This window comes from Schistocerca piceifrons, chromosome 7 (genome assembly GCF_021461385.2).
Source record: "Schistocerca piceifrons isolate TAMUIC-IGC-003096 chromosome 7, iqSchPice1.1, whole genome shotgun sequence".
Lineage (NCBI taxonomy): Eukaryota > Metazoa > Arthropoda > Insecta > Orthoptera > Acrididae > Schistocerca > Schistocerca piceifrons.
This window is the reverse complement of record NC_060144.1, coordinates 147,121,859-147,139,803: the sequence shown is the minus strand read 5'-3', so window position 1 is coordinate 147,139,803 and position 17,945 is coordinate 147,121,859.

Sequence of the window (17,945 nt, the reverse complement as noted above, 5' to 3'; positions counted from 1 at the left end):
CAGAATCGTTACTTTTCAACGTAGTTACAATTCTGTGAGTTTATCGTTTCACCTTCCACATCTCCGTCACAAAATACATTCCCTAGCATGCACTAACGCTGCTTTAGTAATCGCATGACTTTTGAACATACGTAGTAAGAACTTGTAATTCTGAATCATCATTTAACTTCATAGCTCTTACAAACATTCATTTACTGTATTACATGTGACTGGACCGTATTAGGTCACCCCAAGCTGTTATGTTACAATCTTTGGAGTCTTCAAATAGCTCTCAGCCCAATTTGTTTCTTGTTTCCTTCAATCTATGCCAGTACTGCCCATTTGATGATTTTTTTGTCTGCATACCTTTCTGTTGAAAATGTCTGCTGAACCGGGCCCCCTCTCACCAATGCACCAGCTTTGGTCTGAGACATCGCTTTATTCTGTATGCTATGGAGAGGGCGCTTACCGATCATTCCTGCCGTCTCCCTGTGCTGTTTTGCAGTGATCACACAGCATCTCTCCCACAGTGTTTTCATCCTTCATACTTCTCTCAGTAACATAATACAGCAACACACGTGGGTAAAAGTCATTCTAATAATATTTCGAGTTTTATCAAAGCTGCATAAAGAACTCTTCTTGACTCATCTATCCAATCTAGTCCTTTGAAATCCATACATCCATGTTCCTCCTCCACATTTTCTATAGTCACCTACCATTCAGTAATCTTCTCAGTATTCCTGTGACTCTTGATATACAGAAAAAGTCCTTAGCCGTCTACCATGTTCCACACAACTTAATTTTATTTTTGTGACATTCAGAATTACGTCTACTGCTCCAATGTTTTTCCTGGCCCTTTTGTTTTCTTCATGGCTCTGCTGAACATTTCCGATATACACTCATGCTCATAAACTAAGGACAATTGCAGAATGGCGTGCCACACAACGTGGCACTATACAAAACTGGCGCTGATAGCATAGGCACTTAGGGAACACACATGACACAGATCTGTAAGTCCACGGTATTGGTGATAAGTTGAGAAAAACGTCCCGAAACACATGCGCTACAAAACGCCACTGTTTCCTGTGCATGTACCTCAACATCAGTATGGGATATGATCACCATGCACGCGTACACAGGCTGCACAACGGGTTGGCATACGTTGGATCAGGTGATCGAGCAGCTGCTGGGGTATAGCCTCCCATTCTTGTACCAGTATCTGTCGGAGCTTCTGAAGTGTCGTAGGGGTTTGAAGACGTGCAGCGATATGTCGACAGAGAGCATCCCAGACGTGCTCGATGGGGTTTAGGTCTGGAGAACAGTCAGGCCACTCCATTCGCCTGATATCTTCTGTTTCAAGCTACTCTTCCACGATGGCTACTCGGTGGGGCCGTGCCTTATCATCCAACAGGAGGAAGGTGGGACCCACTGCACCCCTGAAAAGGCGAACATACTGGTGCAAAATGACGTCCCGATACAACTGACCTGTAACAGTTCCTCTGTCAAAGACATGGTGTACGTGCACCAATCATAATCCCACCCCACACCATCAAACCACGACCTCCACACAGGTCCCTTTTAAAGACATTAAGGGGTTGATATTTGGTTCCTGCTTCACGCGAGATGAAAACCCGGCGAGAATCACTGTTCAGACTATACCTGGACTCATCCGTGAACATAACCTAGGACCACAGTTCCAATGACCATGTACTGTATTCTTGACACCTGGCTTTGCGGGCTCTCCTGTGACCGGGGGTCAGTGGAATGCAGCTTGCAGGTCTCCGGGCGAATAAACCATGTGTGTTCAATCGTATGTAGACCGCGTGTCTGAAGACAACTGTTCCAGTGTCTGTGGTAAGTTCCCAAGCAAGGCTACCTGCGGGCGTTGATGGTGAGATATCGGTCTTCTTTTGGTGTTGTACACTGTGGACGTCCAGTACTGTAGCGCCTGGACACGTTTCCTGTCTGCTTTAATCATTGCCATAGTCTTGAGATCACACTTTGCGAAACACGGAGGGTCCATGCCACGACCTGCTGTGTTTGACCAGCCTCCAGTCGCCCTAGTATTCTACCCCTCATAACGTCATCAATATGTGTTCTTTGAGCCATTTCCAACACACAGTCACCATTAGCACGTCTGAAAACGTCTGCACACTTACTCGCTGCGCCGTACTCCAACATGCACCAACACACCTCTGCGTGTATGGACTGCTGCCAGCGTCACCGTGCGACGACCGTAGGTCAAATGCACCGCATGGTCATACTCCGAGGTGATTTAAACCCGCAAACCGCCCACCAGAGCGTTCTTTCACTATGTATCAGCTTTATCCTTAATTTATGAGCATGAGTGTACATCTTTCCATTGCGCACTTAGCAACCGTCTGTATTGGATAGTTTTCAATTAGAAAATCCATCACAAGGTCATAGGTCAGACAAGTAACACATTTCAATGATTTATAAACATACCGTTTCACACAAATAGGAAGCTTTCAAGGGAACCTTACGGTCTTGGAAATTCAATTCGGGTGGAAACTTTGCAAGTTAGTAGTATACCTCAAGGGTGACCATCAATACAACTTAAAGGTCACTAGTCGGAATATTCCGAGAAAAAGGGCTCTAAGGTTTTACGCGCAACTCATACGCCAGTTAATTTATACGTTATGGCATCGCAGCGAAATGACTGCGTCTGTACAGGACTCTCTTGCCACGCAAGGCCATCCAGGTTTGATTCTACCTTCAGGTAACTTTTTATTTTTATTTTTTAAGTTATAACAGCTTTTAAACAAAGATATCAATAAAATCATAAGGAGCTTATTGTATCAATGAAATGGCTATTACAGCTAATTAACATAAAATATGAATTGTAATTAATATTTTCGTTTTAAAAGTTGAATAATTTCAAATGCATTTTAATGGAGATAAAGCTTTAATTACTAATGTCACTAAAACGTAATTATAATTTTTACGGTATCATAAGCTACGGAAATGTTAAAAATATTTGTTGGGAATTTGAGAAACGGGTTTCCACTTGGAAGAGTAGAGTGTAGCTGTTTCCCTATTGCATATACAGATAGTCAGATGGTCAGGAACAGTCAGGACCCCTACGAGACTAACCTGTCAATGGTCCTTATCTGCTACAATACGAGGTATACATCTGTACGACCCTCATTCCTCTAGAGACTCGAAGTAATATACCAGTTCATTCTTCACTTTCGTAGAGATTGGAGCTTTCCGTGCCGTGAACTATTATCGGAATTTTTAAAATATTGTGAATTAAAAATGTCTGCTAATGAACACATCGTGAAAGTATTAGAAGCTGCAGATGAAATCAGTCAAGATTCATTATAAAGCGAAATGCCGAAGGTTACGTTAAAAGAAGCTGTCGCATACTGCGAAGCTTGCTAGCTGTAATAATTTGATTACATCGGCATCTTCTACATCAGTTTCTTACGAAGCACGTTGGTGGACGAAGAAATTTACGAACCTTCTATGGACATGCTGGCTGAAAAATAGTTGCGTCTGACGATGAACTTGTTTATGAAAATGAAAACCATGGCGAGGAACCTTTTGGAAAATTCAAAGACCATAGCTCATCAGATGAATATGAACCAGAATAAAAAAAAGGAAATAGACCCGCTTTGTTTGGGTTACAAAATTAAAGCTGTTAATATCCCAAAGACTCACCCAGCGTGGGAACTACAAATACAGCAAGAAAGAGGATGAAGCACATTTAAAAAGAAGGAATATTTATCCCAATGATAAGAAGAAATTTAAAAAAGGGGGAAATCAATTTGATCAGTATGCAACAATCAATTTCTGAACATGTGATCGTTTCGTTATACCCTGAGAGAATTTTCAACAAGTGACGACTCGAAATTTACAACAGTGGGATTTAGCTGCAGCACTACAATTAATAGATATTGAATTTAAACCTTCTGACAGCTAGGCTCATAAATTCAAAAGTAGAAATGGAATTCGTCAATGAAAAGTGACAAAATTTATTTCGGAAAAAGAAACAGTGTCGGCCGAAGAAACCTGGGCTTCTAAAGACACTTCGGGAACCTAGACGTTCAAAATGTTACCGAATTTCAACAAAGATTTTCGTATCAACATTGACCTGATAGGTAGATGATTGCGAGTATTTACAAGTTCATTTTGCTCTGTATTTTTTCGACAGTCTGAAAAAATACTTCAGTTTCGATTATTTTCTGTTTCCAAAATGTCAGTATCAGTCGGTGAGCAAAAGGACTATGATTGGCAAAGGAAGCGAAACTATTTTCGTCGAAAGGCATCATATTAATAAAGTGACTCATACATATACCATTCACTATGTTCTCGCTCCGTCTGGAAAAGCCCTACAAATATTTGTTTGTTCACAAAAAACAATCGGTAACTTTTCCCCCCTAGTTCAAAAAACAGTAAATGAATATGCGCAGCCGGCCGATGTGGCCGAGCGGTTCTAGACGCTTCAGTGTGCAACCGCACGACCGCTACGGTCGCAGGTTCGAATCCTGCCTCGGGCGTGGATGTGTGTGTGATGTCCTTAGGTTGGCTAGGTTTAAGTAGTTCTAAGTTCTAGGGGACTGATGACCTCAGATGTAAAGTCCCATAGTGCTCAGAGCCATTTGAACCATTTTTTGAATATGCGCAAAAATATAAAAATGTATTATAACAACTTCTAAATCTGGGAAGCTAACGACAGGACTGTATATTGACTTTCTCCACGGTGTTTAAAGCCTTATGTGGGAAAACAACAAATTCTATTGATTATTGACGATTTGGATGAACAATTAAAGCCTGAATTATGTGGCAAAATGTTTCAGAATGGGGAGACGACTGTAAAATTTAAGTGATTCCAACCAAATGTACTCCTCTTGTTCGACCCTGAGACGTCTATTTTTATATAAGATAAAAAATCTAATAAAGCGTATACAAAATTGCGGTGATCTGATTGACAATAATAGTAAGAAAATTCAGTGAACACTGTAAAAAAGTGACATTAGCAGTGCGTCATCAACCGTCATCGCAAAATTTTAAGGAAAGGATGCGTATGCCTGGTACACTTCCAGGCTTTCCCATGAAAGAGAAGTTTTCATGAATGTCTGCGATGTATGTTTTCCAAAATATCTTTTTAAAAGAAGTTTGTTTGTATATGAAGTCGTCCTTTATAATTCGCGCAAGATGTCAAAATACTTTTCGTTTTTAATGTTTTTAAGATAATTATCAGTCTGGTGCTGTACGTAAAATACGAAATTGACAAATAAAAACGAGATTGTAAACTCTTTTATACGAATAAAGCCCTAGCAAAAATTTTGTTACAGTGGTAGTTACAGCTTTAATTACCTCGATTAAAAAAGCATTTCAAATTATTCAACTATCTGAAAAGATAATATTAATTGTAATTCACATTACACGTCAATTAGCTTTAACAGTCATCTCATAAATAAAATAAAATTCTTTCTCATTTAGTTGGTAATGTTTTAAGTCATTAACTTAATTAAAGTTGATGTTATTTTTAAAACAACTAAAAATAAACTTTACCGGAAGGTAGGATCGATGCTGGATCGCCTGCTACAGGCGCAACCAATTCACTGTGCTGCCACAGTTTATAAAATGCCCGGTATATGAGCTGCGCTAGAAATTTTAGAGCCCTTTTCCTCGGACCCTTTTGATTAGTGCGCTTTACAGTTTTTATAGGTGGACACCACTGAGGTATATTACTCACCTGTTAAGTCCTATCCCGAACTTATTTCCGACACCGTAAGGTCCCGTGTTGGTTTCGAACAGATTACGAAAATTCTCTGAGCCACTTTTACTCTTCATCAGCCTTTACATGTACATCTGTACTCCGGAATCCACGTAACGGAATGCGGCGGAGAGTACTTCGTGTACCAACTTCACCTCCCTGCTTTCCTTTTCCAGTTCTGGACGGTTAGCGGGATGAACGGTTGCTGGTATTCTTCCGTGTGAGCTCAAATCGCTCTAATTTTCCCCCATCGATCTTACAGCGAGATATGTGTAGGAGATGCAATACATTGGTTAAAGTTTCTTGGAATGTACTCTCTCGAAATTTTAGCACCAAACCACAACGTGATGCAAGACGCTTCTCTTGCAGCGTCTGCCACTAATTGTTTGAGCATCTCGGTGGCACTTTCACGTTCACTAAACCAACCTGTAACGACAAAAATGTGTTGCTCTCCTTTGACTCTTCTCTTCTCGTATTTCCTCTATCAACCCAATCTGTTACGGTCCCCAGGCTGATGAGGAACATTCAAGTACTGGTCGAACGAAGATGTAAGTTATCTCCTCCGTGGATGGACTACACTTTCGACGATTTTTCCAATGAATATCACTCTGGCACCCGTTTTATCTGCGAACAGTTTTTTGTGGTCGATCGACTTTATTATTTTATATATTTCATTTGATGACTAACCAGTATTTTCCTTTCACTAGTCTAAATACACTACTGGTCATTAAAATTGCTACACCAAGAAGAAGTGCAGATGATAAACGGGTATTAATTAGACAAAGATACTAGAACTGACATGTGATTACATTTTCACGCAATTTAGGTGCTTAGATCCTGAGAAATCAGTACCCAGAACAACCACCTCTGGCCGTAATACCGGCCTTGATACGCCTGGGCATTAACTCAAACAGAGCTTGGATGACGTGTACAGGTACAGCTGCCCATGCAGCTTCAACACGATGCCACAGTTCATCAAGAGTAATGACTGGCGTATTGTGACGAGCCAGTTGCTCGGCCACCATTGACCAGACGTTTTCAATTGTTGAGAGATCTGGAGAATCAGTCCATCCACACTTCTGCAAACGTCGTCGCACTGTTCGTGCAGATGGTTGTTGTCTTGCAAACGTCCCCATCTGTTGACTCAGGGATCGAGACGTGGCCGCACGATCCGTTACAGCCATGTGGATAAGATGCCTGTCATCTCAACTGCTAGTGATTCGATGCCGTTGGGATCCAGCACGGCGTTCCATATTACCCTCCTGAACCCACCGATTCCATATTCTGCTAACAGTCACTGGATCTCGACCAACGCGAGCAGCAATGTCGCGCTACGATAAACCGCAATCGCGATAGGCTACAATCCGACCTTTATCAAAGTCGGAAACGTGATGGTACGCATGCCTCCTCCTTACACGAGGCATCACAACAACGTTTCACCAGGCAACGCCGGTCAACTGCTGTTTGTGTATGAGAAATCGGTTGGAAACTTCCCTCATGTCAGCACGTTGTAGGTGTCGCCACCGGCGCCAACCTTGTGTGAATGCTCTGAAAAGCTAATCATTTGCATATCACAGCATCTTCTTCCTGTCGGTTAAATTTCGCTTCTGTAGCACGTCATCTTCGTGGTGTAGCAATTTTTATGACCAGTAGTGTAATAACGCAACAGTTGTATTTATGACTTCATTCTTAATTTGTACTACAGCCATTCCTATATGTTGCTTGTATACTATTTTTGTGTTATTGCAATTCTCTTCAGGCCTATCTGCGAGCTTCGTAAGGTTCTTTCATTACATTAGATGCAAACAATATAGTGTCAACTATCCTCTCATCTCAGGCGACTGAGTACAGTGAAATACAGTGCTCTGGAAATTATAACGACAAGATAAGGTAATATATCGTATTAAGAACTCGGTGGAAGGGAATGAAAGTGCGGGGGTATCTTACCAGTGGTCGCCGAATCGTGCAGAGAAAGCTGGACATGGCGTGAGATCAACATAACTATAGCGTCACATGGGGCAGTCCCCGCAACACGTGGCCGTTGGAGCAACTGAGGAAAATAGTGTGATTAACTAGCGAGCAGTTATGGTCCACTGCAGTGGTATTCTTCATTACAACATGGCCCGGAGGCAACATCTGCATGACTTGATACGGAGGAGAATCATCTGAAAACTGGAAGAAGGACGAAGTGTGACGAATGTACCCCAGGAATTTAATATTTCTTGCACCGTTGTTTCACGTGCGTCGGGAGCGTTCCCAACTATAGGCGCTGCTGCCTGGAGGAGGGAAGGTGGTAGGTTATGGTCAACTACAGCAGCAGATGACGCCACACTGCACAATAGGCAGTCACGTCAAACAGTGCAGTTGGAAAAACAACAGAACCTCAAGACACGTAATCTCTTGGTGCACAGTGGGAGGGCGACTGCATGGGATGGTCTGTTTGCCCTACGACAATTTCGTTGTGTTCCGTTGACACCTACGCATTGGCGGCACCGTTTGCGATGGTGGCGTAGGAACGGAACAAACGAGAAGTTGTGACGTATGGTCTTGTCGGACGAGAGCAGGTTCAGTTAGAGTAGTGATTCTGGAGGTGACAGTCACACGGCAGGAGGTGGGAACACATAATGCACCCAGCGACATTATCGAACACGGTCGTTTCAGTGATCCAGTATTATGATGTGGGTAGGCATGATGATCCATGAGCGCACTTACTTCCGAAACTTTGCACACGGTAGAGTCACGGGACACTATACTCTTTTCTCATTTGCTTCTATTCGAGGGTGTGTTCGGATCTGACTTCATATTTATAGATAACAAATCGCGGCTGCATCGAACAGCTCAGTTGGAGAAGCTCTTCGAACGAGAGGATATTCGGCGAATGGACTACCTTGTCTTCGCCGCGACTTACATTCCATCTAGCCAGTGTGGAATGCTTTTTGGAGACGTATTGAAGAACTTCCACATGCACCAGAGAGCATCCAGCAGGTGCTAACTGTGTATGTGAAGGACTGGAACGACGCATCATAAGATCTTCTTACCAACCTAGTGACCTACACTGGAGCGCGATGCGGAGCGGGCGCTGCCATGCTTGGTGATCAGACACCCTATTAAGAACCATGTACCGTCTTTTGCATCTCTAGGTAACTATCAAAAATCGCAGAAACTTCAGTGTAACTATTGCGTTTGAATAAAATTGTCGTTTCTGTCCGTCTCACTGTGTGCTTTTTCAGTTACTTTCTGTTCTGTACCGTAGCAGTCCATCATCTGCATTTTCTCTAATGATGTCCGTTTGGTTGCCCATCTTAAGGTGCGTGACATATTTTCTGGGTCAGTTTTAGTTTGCCATGCTGAATAACAACTCAGGTGTCTTCGTCATTTATACAGGGTGGTCCATTGATTGTGACCGGGCCAAATATCTCACGAGACAAGCGTCAAATGAAAAAACTACAAGGGTACATGTATCACATCGGAACAACCGAATTAAGTTGTTAAAACGTACCTACGTACTGTATTTTAATTTAAAGAGCCTACCTACCTGTTCGTCTAAAATTGTGAGCCATATGTTTGTGGCTATTACAGCGCCATCTATCACAAAGCGAACATGTAATAAAAAATGAGGGTTCCTATTAAAAAAAAACACACACACACAGTTGATATCCGTTTGATCTATGGCAGCGCCATCTAGCGGGCCAACCATAGCGCCATCTGGTTTCCCCCTTCAAGCTACACGAGTTTCGTTCTTTGTAGTTTTTTTGTTTGATGCTTATTTCGTGAGATATTTGGCCCGGTCACTATCAATGGACCACCCTGTGTAAAACAACCAAAACAGAAATAATTTAATCGCATATCATTTGTCAGAACTACGACTGTGGCGGAGAGGCCGTAAAAATAGGAAGACACCTTGATAGAAGCAGTTGCTGACTATGTATGTTTACTGGAAACAATAAGTGGATAAATACAGAGATTATAAACATCGCCTTCACGAATGAAGGTCCAGTGTCTCATAGCTGCGTCTAATAAGCTATGTGATCAAAAGTATCAGGACACCTGGCTGAAAACGACTGACAAGTTCGTGGCACTCTCCATCGGTAATGCTGGAGTTCAGTATGGTGTTGGCCCACCCTTAGCCTTGATGACAGCTTCCACTCTTGCGCGCATACGTTCGGTCAGGTACAGGAAGGTTTGTTAGGGAATGGCAGCCCATTCTTCACAGAGTGCGGCACTGAGGAGAGGAATCGATGTCGGTCGATGAGGCCTGGCACAAAGTCGGCGTTCCAAAACATCTCAGAAGTGGTCTATAGAATTCAGGTCAGGACCCCGTGCAGACCAGTCCATTGCAGGGATGTTATTGTCGTGTAACCACTCCGTAACAGGCGGTTCACTATAACAGGTGCTCGATCGTGTTTTGAGATTCCCCGAATTGGTCTTCAACAGTGGGAAACAAGAAGGTGCTTAAAACGTCAATGTAGGCCTGTGCTGTGACGGTGCCACGCAAAACAACAAGGGGTGCAAGCCCCCTCCATGGAAAACACGACCACACCACAACGCCACCGCCTCCGAACTTTACTGTTGGCACTACACACGTTAGAAGATGACGTTCACCGCGCATTCGCCATACCAACGCCCTGCCATCAGATTGTCACTATATACCATGATTCGCCACTCCACACAACGTTTTTCAATTGTTCAATCGTCCAGTGTTTACGCTCCTTACACCAAGCAAGGCGCAGTTTGGCATTTACCAGCGTGATGTGTGGCTTATGATCAGCCGCTCGACCATGAAACCCAAGTTTTCTCACCTCCCGGCTAAATGCAATTTTACTTGCAGTGGATCCTGATGCAGTTTGGAATTCCTATGTGATGGCCAGGATATATGTCTGCCTCTTACATACTACGACCCTGTTCAAGTGTCGGCGGTATCTGTCAGTCAACAGGCGAGGTCGGCCTGTACGCTTTTATGCTGTACGTGTCCCTTAACGTTTCCACTTCACTATCACATCAGAAACAGTCGACCTAAGGATGGAAATCTTGCGCACAGATCTGACCACGTTCGAAGTCCTTGACTTCCACGGAGCGCCCAATTCTGCTCTCTCACGATGTCTAACGACTACTGTGGTCGCTGATATGGAGTACCTGGCAGTAGGTGGCAGCACAATGCACCTAATATGAAAAACGTATGTTTTTGGGGGTTTCCGGACACTTTTGATCACATAGTGTAACTCTGTACTGACAGTGGAATGTTGCATGTTGGGTATAACAAGAAACTACCCGAGCCAGAGTTGCGTAGTTATCAGCAGTTCGAGCGAAGAGCAGGGATGCGTAATTTTGTCGAGCGTTTGAACGCTAGTTAAATATCATACAATTAACGATCATTTATTGGCGAGAGTTTTACAATCACTCCGTCTTCTTCCCCAAACTGATTAGCAGCAATCACACTATTGAGTCTGCGTTGCGTGAAAGCGCGAGATGAGATGCCAGCGGCCGGCGAGGAGGTTGCTGAATACAGTTCCTGGAATTGTCTGTGGGTGGTCAGTGTTGCGGCCGAAAGGGGCATGAGTCGGCCGATGGGTCTCAGCGACCCAGCGTCGCTACCGACGTCTGTCGTAGCCTCAGCGCTATGAGTAAAGCTGCTCTTAGGCTCGATCCCATAGTGCTGCATACCCCAGTAGTCGGTCGTGGAGACAGAAGATTCAACAACAACAACAACACGAAGGACAGTTCGAATGGTGGTCCCACTATAGAGCCGGCAAGGCCTTAACTGAACTGCCCCAGTAGCGACTACACAAAGATGGCTCTAAACACTTTGGGACTTACCATCCGAGGTCATCAGTCCCCTGGACTTAGAACAACTTAAACCTCACGAACCTAAGGACAACACACACATCCATTCCCGAGGCAGGATTCGAACCTCGCACCGTAGCAGCCACGTTGTTCCGGACTGAAGCGCCCAGAACCGCTCGGCCACAGTGGCCGGCAGCGACTACACAGACGCCCAGTGCCCAAGCTGGACAGTTCGCACGTGGGTAGATCTTTTCTTTATCGACGGAAGATCGGCCCCGCCACCACCCTCAGCCAGTCACCACTGTGACCGGCAAGGGTGCGGCTTGCAGATCAAAAGTTCTCTCCATGGCCACATGGTTGTGGATTTGTAGCAGTGGACTCCAGAATGGCGACAGGTTGTAGACACTTGGGGCATCCTGTAACCGAGCCGGTATTACAACGGTAATCGTGATGCAGATGGTATGGCCTCACTCTGACAACTTGGGCAGATGTTTTATAGATGGCGATAACGTGATTCCCCCCCCCCCCCCAACACACACACACACACACACACACACACACACACACACGCACTGCTGACCATGTATGCTTCCGCTCTGAGTATGTCAGCGCTCTCGGCTGATCTAGTGTTTAGCTTCAGGGTTTCAGAACGTTCCTTTTGCGAAATTCACATCGTAAAAGGCGCCCTTATGACACCTGTGTTTGAAATTACTGCATTTATCCTCTTTACATTAGAGCCTCCAGTCTGCTCTGCACTTGTCAAAGTACTCATGGCTTCCCTCACGAATAATCCCATGAAACAAGCTCTTAGCTAGTTTGTATTTCAGCCTTCCCGTGTTGGCATTCGTTAACCACACTTTCGTGTAGCTGACAGGACCGCCGCACTTAGCGACATCTCAGTCAGTTTCTAACAAAATTTCATTCCAGCTCTTACTTGCTATTCTACTGTGCGATACAATGGATGAAAAAAAAATGGGGGTTGAGGAAGTGACAGAGACTTGACCGAACTGAAATGGACAAGGGGTGGACATTCATCGACACGAGATGCTGGGAGCTGAATGCGGACATTTCGAGTGGCCATTCACTGCTCCCTTTAACTGCATTTCTCTGCAAAGAGAAAGGGCTTTTCAGTCTCCGGCCGGTGCTGAAAAACACTGGCCGTCCTGGGAAAATCACTCACTCTCTAAAACAGCACCGTAGTACCCGACCATAGCCGAGTTATAAGGATTAAGCTAATACCGACCCATCACCTGGAAAAATCCATTCCCCACGTAGCGGAAACCGGCTTCAGTGTCCACAACTCGAGGCCGAAATGGCTGGTGTGAAACGTAATCATATCTTGCAGAGGACTAAGGAGGTTCTGTGTTGGATTTCTCGTGATAAGAAAACGCTACCTAGTGGAATGTGAATTGATGACCTACAGAGGCAGCCAGGGCAGATTTGGATACAAAAAACTGAACATCGCTAATGTACAGAGAAGGAGGGAAGAGAGCTATATCCGGCAATGGGAAATTCTGTGGTAGATTAACTTTTACTCAGCTAAAATAGTGTTTTAAAATTGGATAAGTTTTTACGATTTCTAGTTACACTGCCTCTGACCAATTTTGTATGTCGCCGTTGCAGTTCTGGTTATGACCCTTGTGCCTGACATTATTTCTAACACTGCTTGTAAGTTTTATCGTAGCCAGCAAATTCTGTATGTATACTTTGGTTATGTGTTTGCATCTGGGGTCTAAAGTGTTTTGTGTGATTTAAATCTTAAATGTAAAGGTCACGTTGTGCATTTTAAGATATGGTTTAATTGCTTCCATTTTGTTTTTGTGTTTTTTTTTCTGAAGGTTTAGAAGTTTCAATCTAGAACTCAGTTACTGCGTGGATCTTGTGATATGCGTCGAAGTGCATTCAGTTCTGTTATTGAGTTGCAAGTATTTGTTTTTCACTTACACCAGTTTCTGTTTTGTTCATTCTGAATTTATTAATGAGCGTCACTACCAAGGTCACCATGATTACCATGCTCTTTTCAATGCAATAATTTGTCAGAATTTTTTTTTTACTATTTTTCACAAAGTTTAAGAGTTGCTACTAAATTGTGCGTTCTATTACAATACGCACCCTCCACCGTTAAGAATGGGTTGAGACGGTGAGATCCACCGCGAATTTTAAAATTTTTCAGGCGAATTGAATATTTAAAGCCATGAGGGGTGGCCGTGCGGTCTAGGACGCCTTGTCACGGTCCGCACAGCTCTCCCCGTCGGAGGTTCGAGTCCTCCCTCGGGTATGGGCGTGTGTTGTCCTTCGCGTAAGTTAGTTTAAGTTAGATTAAGTAGTTTGTAAGATTAGGGACCGATGACCTCAGCAGTTTGGTCCCACAGAACTTACCACAAATTTCCGAATTTTTTGAATATTAAAACAAATATCAGCCTTATAGCCTGTTGCCGTCTAACACATTCCACGATATTTCAGCAGGCCACCTGTCAATCATGGCTCACGTGACGATGACTAGCAGGAGCCTCGCTGAAATTTCGTGGAATTTGTTAAACGACGACCGGCTGCAAGGTCGAAATTTATTTTAACACAGGGCGTTCCTATGTCGCCAATTCCGTTCAGCATTGCGCTGAAAAAGGTAAGACGTGCAGCTGGCCATAATATGGTGACGGAGATGTTTGGAAGTGAGACGATCTTTGAATATGCAGATGATGTGGTGATTGTGGGCGAAACTCTGAATGAGGAGGCAACAGATATATCTCGATTTATGCTAGAAACTAGCAAGCTAAGGTTACTGGTCAACGACGAGAAAACATAGTATATATCAGTTTCTCGTCGACAAGGCGATATGGATGCCATCAATATAGATAGTCATGATTTTGAAAGAGTCAAAATATTCAAGTATCGAGACAAACAGTGTACGATGAAAATGAGACAGAGAAGGAAAATCGACAAAGAATAGTAAATGCGAAGCAGGTGTTCTACAGTTTAAACCACCTATACATGTCACACACTGTTCCAGAGAAAAGCTTGATACAGCTGCACATGTCACTAACGCTACCAGTTATACTGTATGGTTCCGAGACATGGGGAAGAACGCAAACAAAGGAAGAGCGTATCCGTGCACTTGAGAGGAAGATTATAAGGTAAATTTACGGTCCGGTATACAATATAGAAACTGGAAGACGGGGAAGAAACCACAATGAAGAATATGTGACGCCATTTACAGAAAGCGGATACTGGGAGAGTGATTGTAAGAAGAAGACTATATGGGCACGACATGTTCCCCGAGCAGAGGGTACTATCCCTAACAGAGTGTTAGTACATTAGCCAACTAGTAAAATCTACTGTATTGTTCCTTCAATAACAGATAATTTATTCATGATGTAACCTGATACATGAGTATAAGTGTAAATTTAAGACCGCCATGCCCATTGCTTCTTGTTGCAGAACAAGAATATAAAATCAAAGCTTGCCGGTGTGGCCGGGCGGTTCTAGGCGCTACAGTCTGGAACCACGCGACCGCTACGGTCGCAGGTTCGAATCCTGCCTCGGGCATGGCTGTGTGTGATGTCCTTAGGCTAGGTCGGTTTAAGTAGTTCTAAGTTCTAGGGGACTGATGGCCTCAGCAGTTAGGTCCCATAGTGCTCAGAGCCATTTGAACCATAAAATCTAAAACATTCAGTCCTATGAAAAGCATTAATTTAAAACGGCCAAGCCCTGGAACTACGAGAGAGTGTGAGAAGAGAAAATATGGAGAACTTTGATCACTAGATGAACAGTAACGGTAGCCTCTGGAGGACACTTCAAATGATTACTCTGGTATTGTCTTAAATAGTGCCAGTCTGTTGTATACCGATTGATTAGCAGCATGGCTACGGACACTATTGAATGTGAACGAGGAGATCAATTTAATTAACTGCAACCTCACCAGCGGAACGGTCCATGGCGGAAAACTGTGCACAAAGCATGCTCACCGACGCTAAGATGGAGGCTGGTCCCGAATTGACGACCGTCGTAACTGCTCACCTCCGTTCATCAAGATCAACTAATCACAACGGGGCGATCATGGCGTCTCTCTTCACCCTCGACACAGTAAGCTACAGCCGACAGGAAGACGGCCATATAGCGAACCTAACAAGAGCTACGTTTGGAGTCCGTGTAGAATACTGTGGCTGGTAGATGGGCATGCGTGGGGACAGCGGTAGGGTTGGAGGCTGTGGGCATGTGCTGAAGGACAAATGCCGACCTCTGGAGGGGAAGTGCTGTTCTAAACTGAAGCCTAGGCTAACGTTTGTTGTAAATATTAAGTGGAGCCCATCTACGCCCACGCTTGCATGGCGACCATTCAAAAAGATCCGTCACCTCTGCTTTGGTTACTATCTACAAGGAATTCCGCTGAAAATGCAGCGAATTATTTTCGCCTAACTTGTTAACCATTTGCAACTTCCAGACAAGCATCACGGTTGACTATTTTGAGTGAAACCTAATCATTTTTCTTGTTGCCATCTTAAAATTTTCTTCTTTTGCCCAAACACAGTATAGTTAACACGGTCTCATCTCACTAATATTTCGTGCAGATACGTCTGCGAGAGAATTCTGAAACAGTGGTTCAAAAATACCTCTGAGCACTATGGGACTTAACTTCTGAGGTCATCAGTCCCCTAGAACTTAGAACTACTTAAATATAACTAACCTAAGGACATCACACACATCCATGCCCGAGGCAGGATTCGAACCTGCGACCGTAGCGGCCGCGCGGTTCCAGGCTGAAGCGCCTAGAACCGCTCGGCCACTCCGGCCGGCTCAGAAACAGTGGGTTATTAAGTTTATTAAGTGAGGATCCGAGTAAAAGAACATCCTCGGTACAAAAATTAGCATGTAATGTCTTCACTCATGTTGTTCCCCAAACTCATAACATTTCTCTTTCACCAGTTATCAAAAATGGTTCAAATGGCTCTGAGCACTATGGGACTCAACATCTGAGGTCATCAGTCCCCTAGAACTTAGAACTGCTTAAACCTAACTAACCTAAAGAGATCACACACATCCATGCCCGAGGCAGGATTCGAACCTGCGACCGGAGTGGTCGCGTGGTTCCAGACTAAAGCGCCTAAAACTGCTCGGCCACACCAGCCAGCTCACCAGTTATCGACAGCCCCTAAAGATTACATTCTTCCACAGAAAAAGTCTGTTGTTAGTGGAATAACGAAATAGATAATGAAGTGTGCTATCATTTGCCAAAAATCTCATTTCGATATCTTAAACCGTTTATGAAACATGATGAATGTCATGGATATTTCACTCTGGTTTTATCTCTGGCGCGGAGAGATCGCAAATGAGTGTGCTACCCCAGATCAATTTTCTGGAGATCGGTAACAGATAGAGACCTCTACCCAAATCTACAGAAAAATTCAATACGTTAGCTGTATTTCATACACGGCAACATATTGTGCGAAATGTACCAAATGCAAAATCATAGCGATCCCTATTTTACATTGGAAACTTCGTCGAACTGCGCGCAGTGTCCTACTTCCACGTAAATATCACAATAACTATGACCATTAACGAAATTATGGGCACACCATCATGAACCTGACATATAAAGCTACAAGTGAAGCACAAACGAAATTCGTGATTTCCTGTCAGAAAGGGCACAGTTCGTAGTAAGTGACGGAACATTGTTAAGTAAAACAGACGTAATACCTGGCGTTCCCTAAGAATGTGTTATAAGCCCTATTTATTTGTTTAATCGTATGGCTAGGACCCCCCGTCGGGCAGGGCGTTCGCCGGGTGACGGTCTTTCAATTTGACGCCACTTGGCGACCTGCAGTCGATGAGGATGATAGGATGATGATGAGGACAGCACAACACCCACTCCCTGGGCGGAGAAAATTCCCCGACCCAGCCGGCAATCGAACCCAGGCCAAGACAATCCGTCACACTGACCATTCAGCTACCGGGATGGACGATAAGACCCACGATGTTCCTGATCTACAGAAACGATCTGAGGGACAATCTCAACAACAATCTTAGACTGTTTGCAGATGACGATGTCATTTGCCGTCTTAAAAACTCATCACATGACCAAAACAGACGGTAAGACGATTTAAACAAGATATCTGTGTGGTGCAAGAAGTGGCAGTTGACACTAAATAATGAGAAGTGTGAAGTCATCCTTACGGGTACGAAAAGAAATCAGCTAAGTTTCGGTTACATGATAAATCACAGAAATCTGAAACATGTAAATTACTATTACGAATAACTTAAGTTGGAACAATGACAGAGATAATATTGTGTGTAAATCAAACCAAAGACAACGGTTTATTAGCAGAACACTTATAGAATACAACAGGCTTATTAAAGAGACTCCTACAATACGCCTGTACGATTGTCTTCTGGAATACTGCTTGCGATGTAGGATCTGCATCAGATAGGATCGACTAAGGCCATT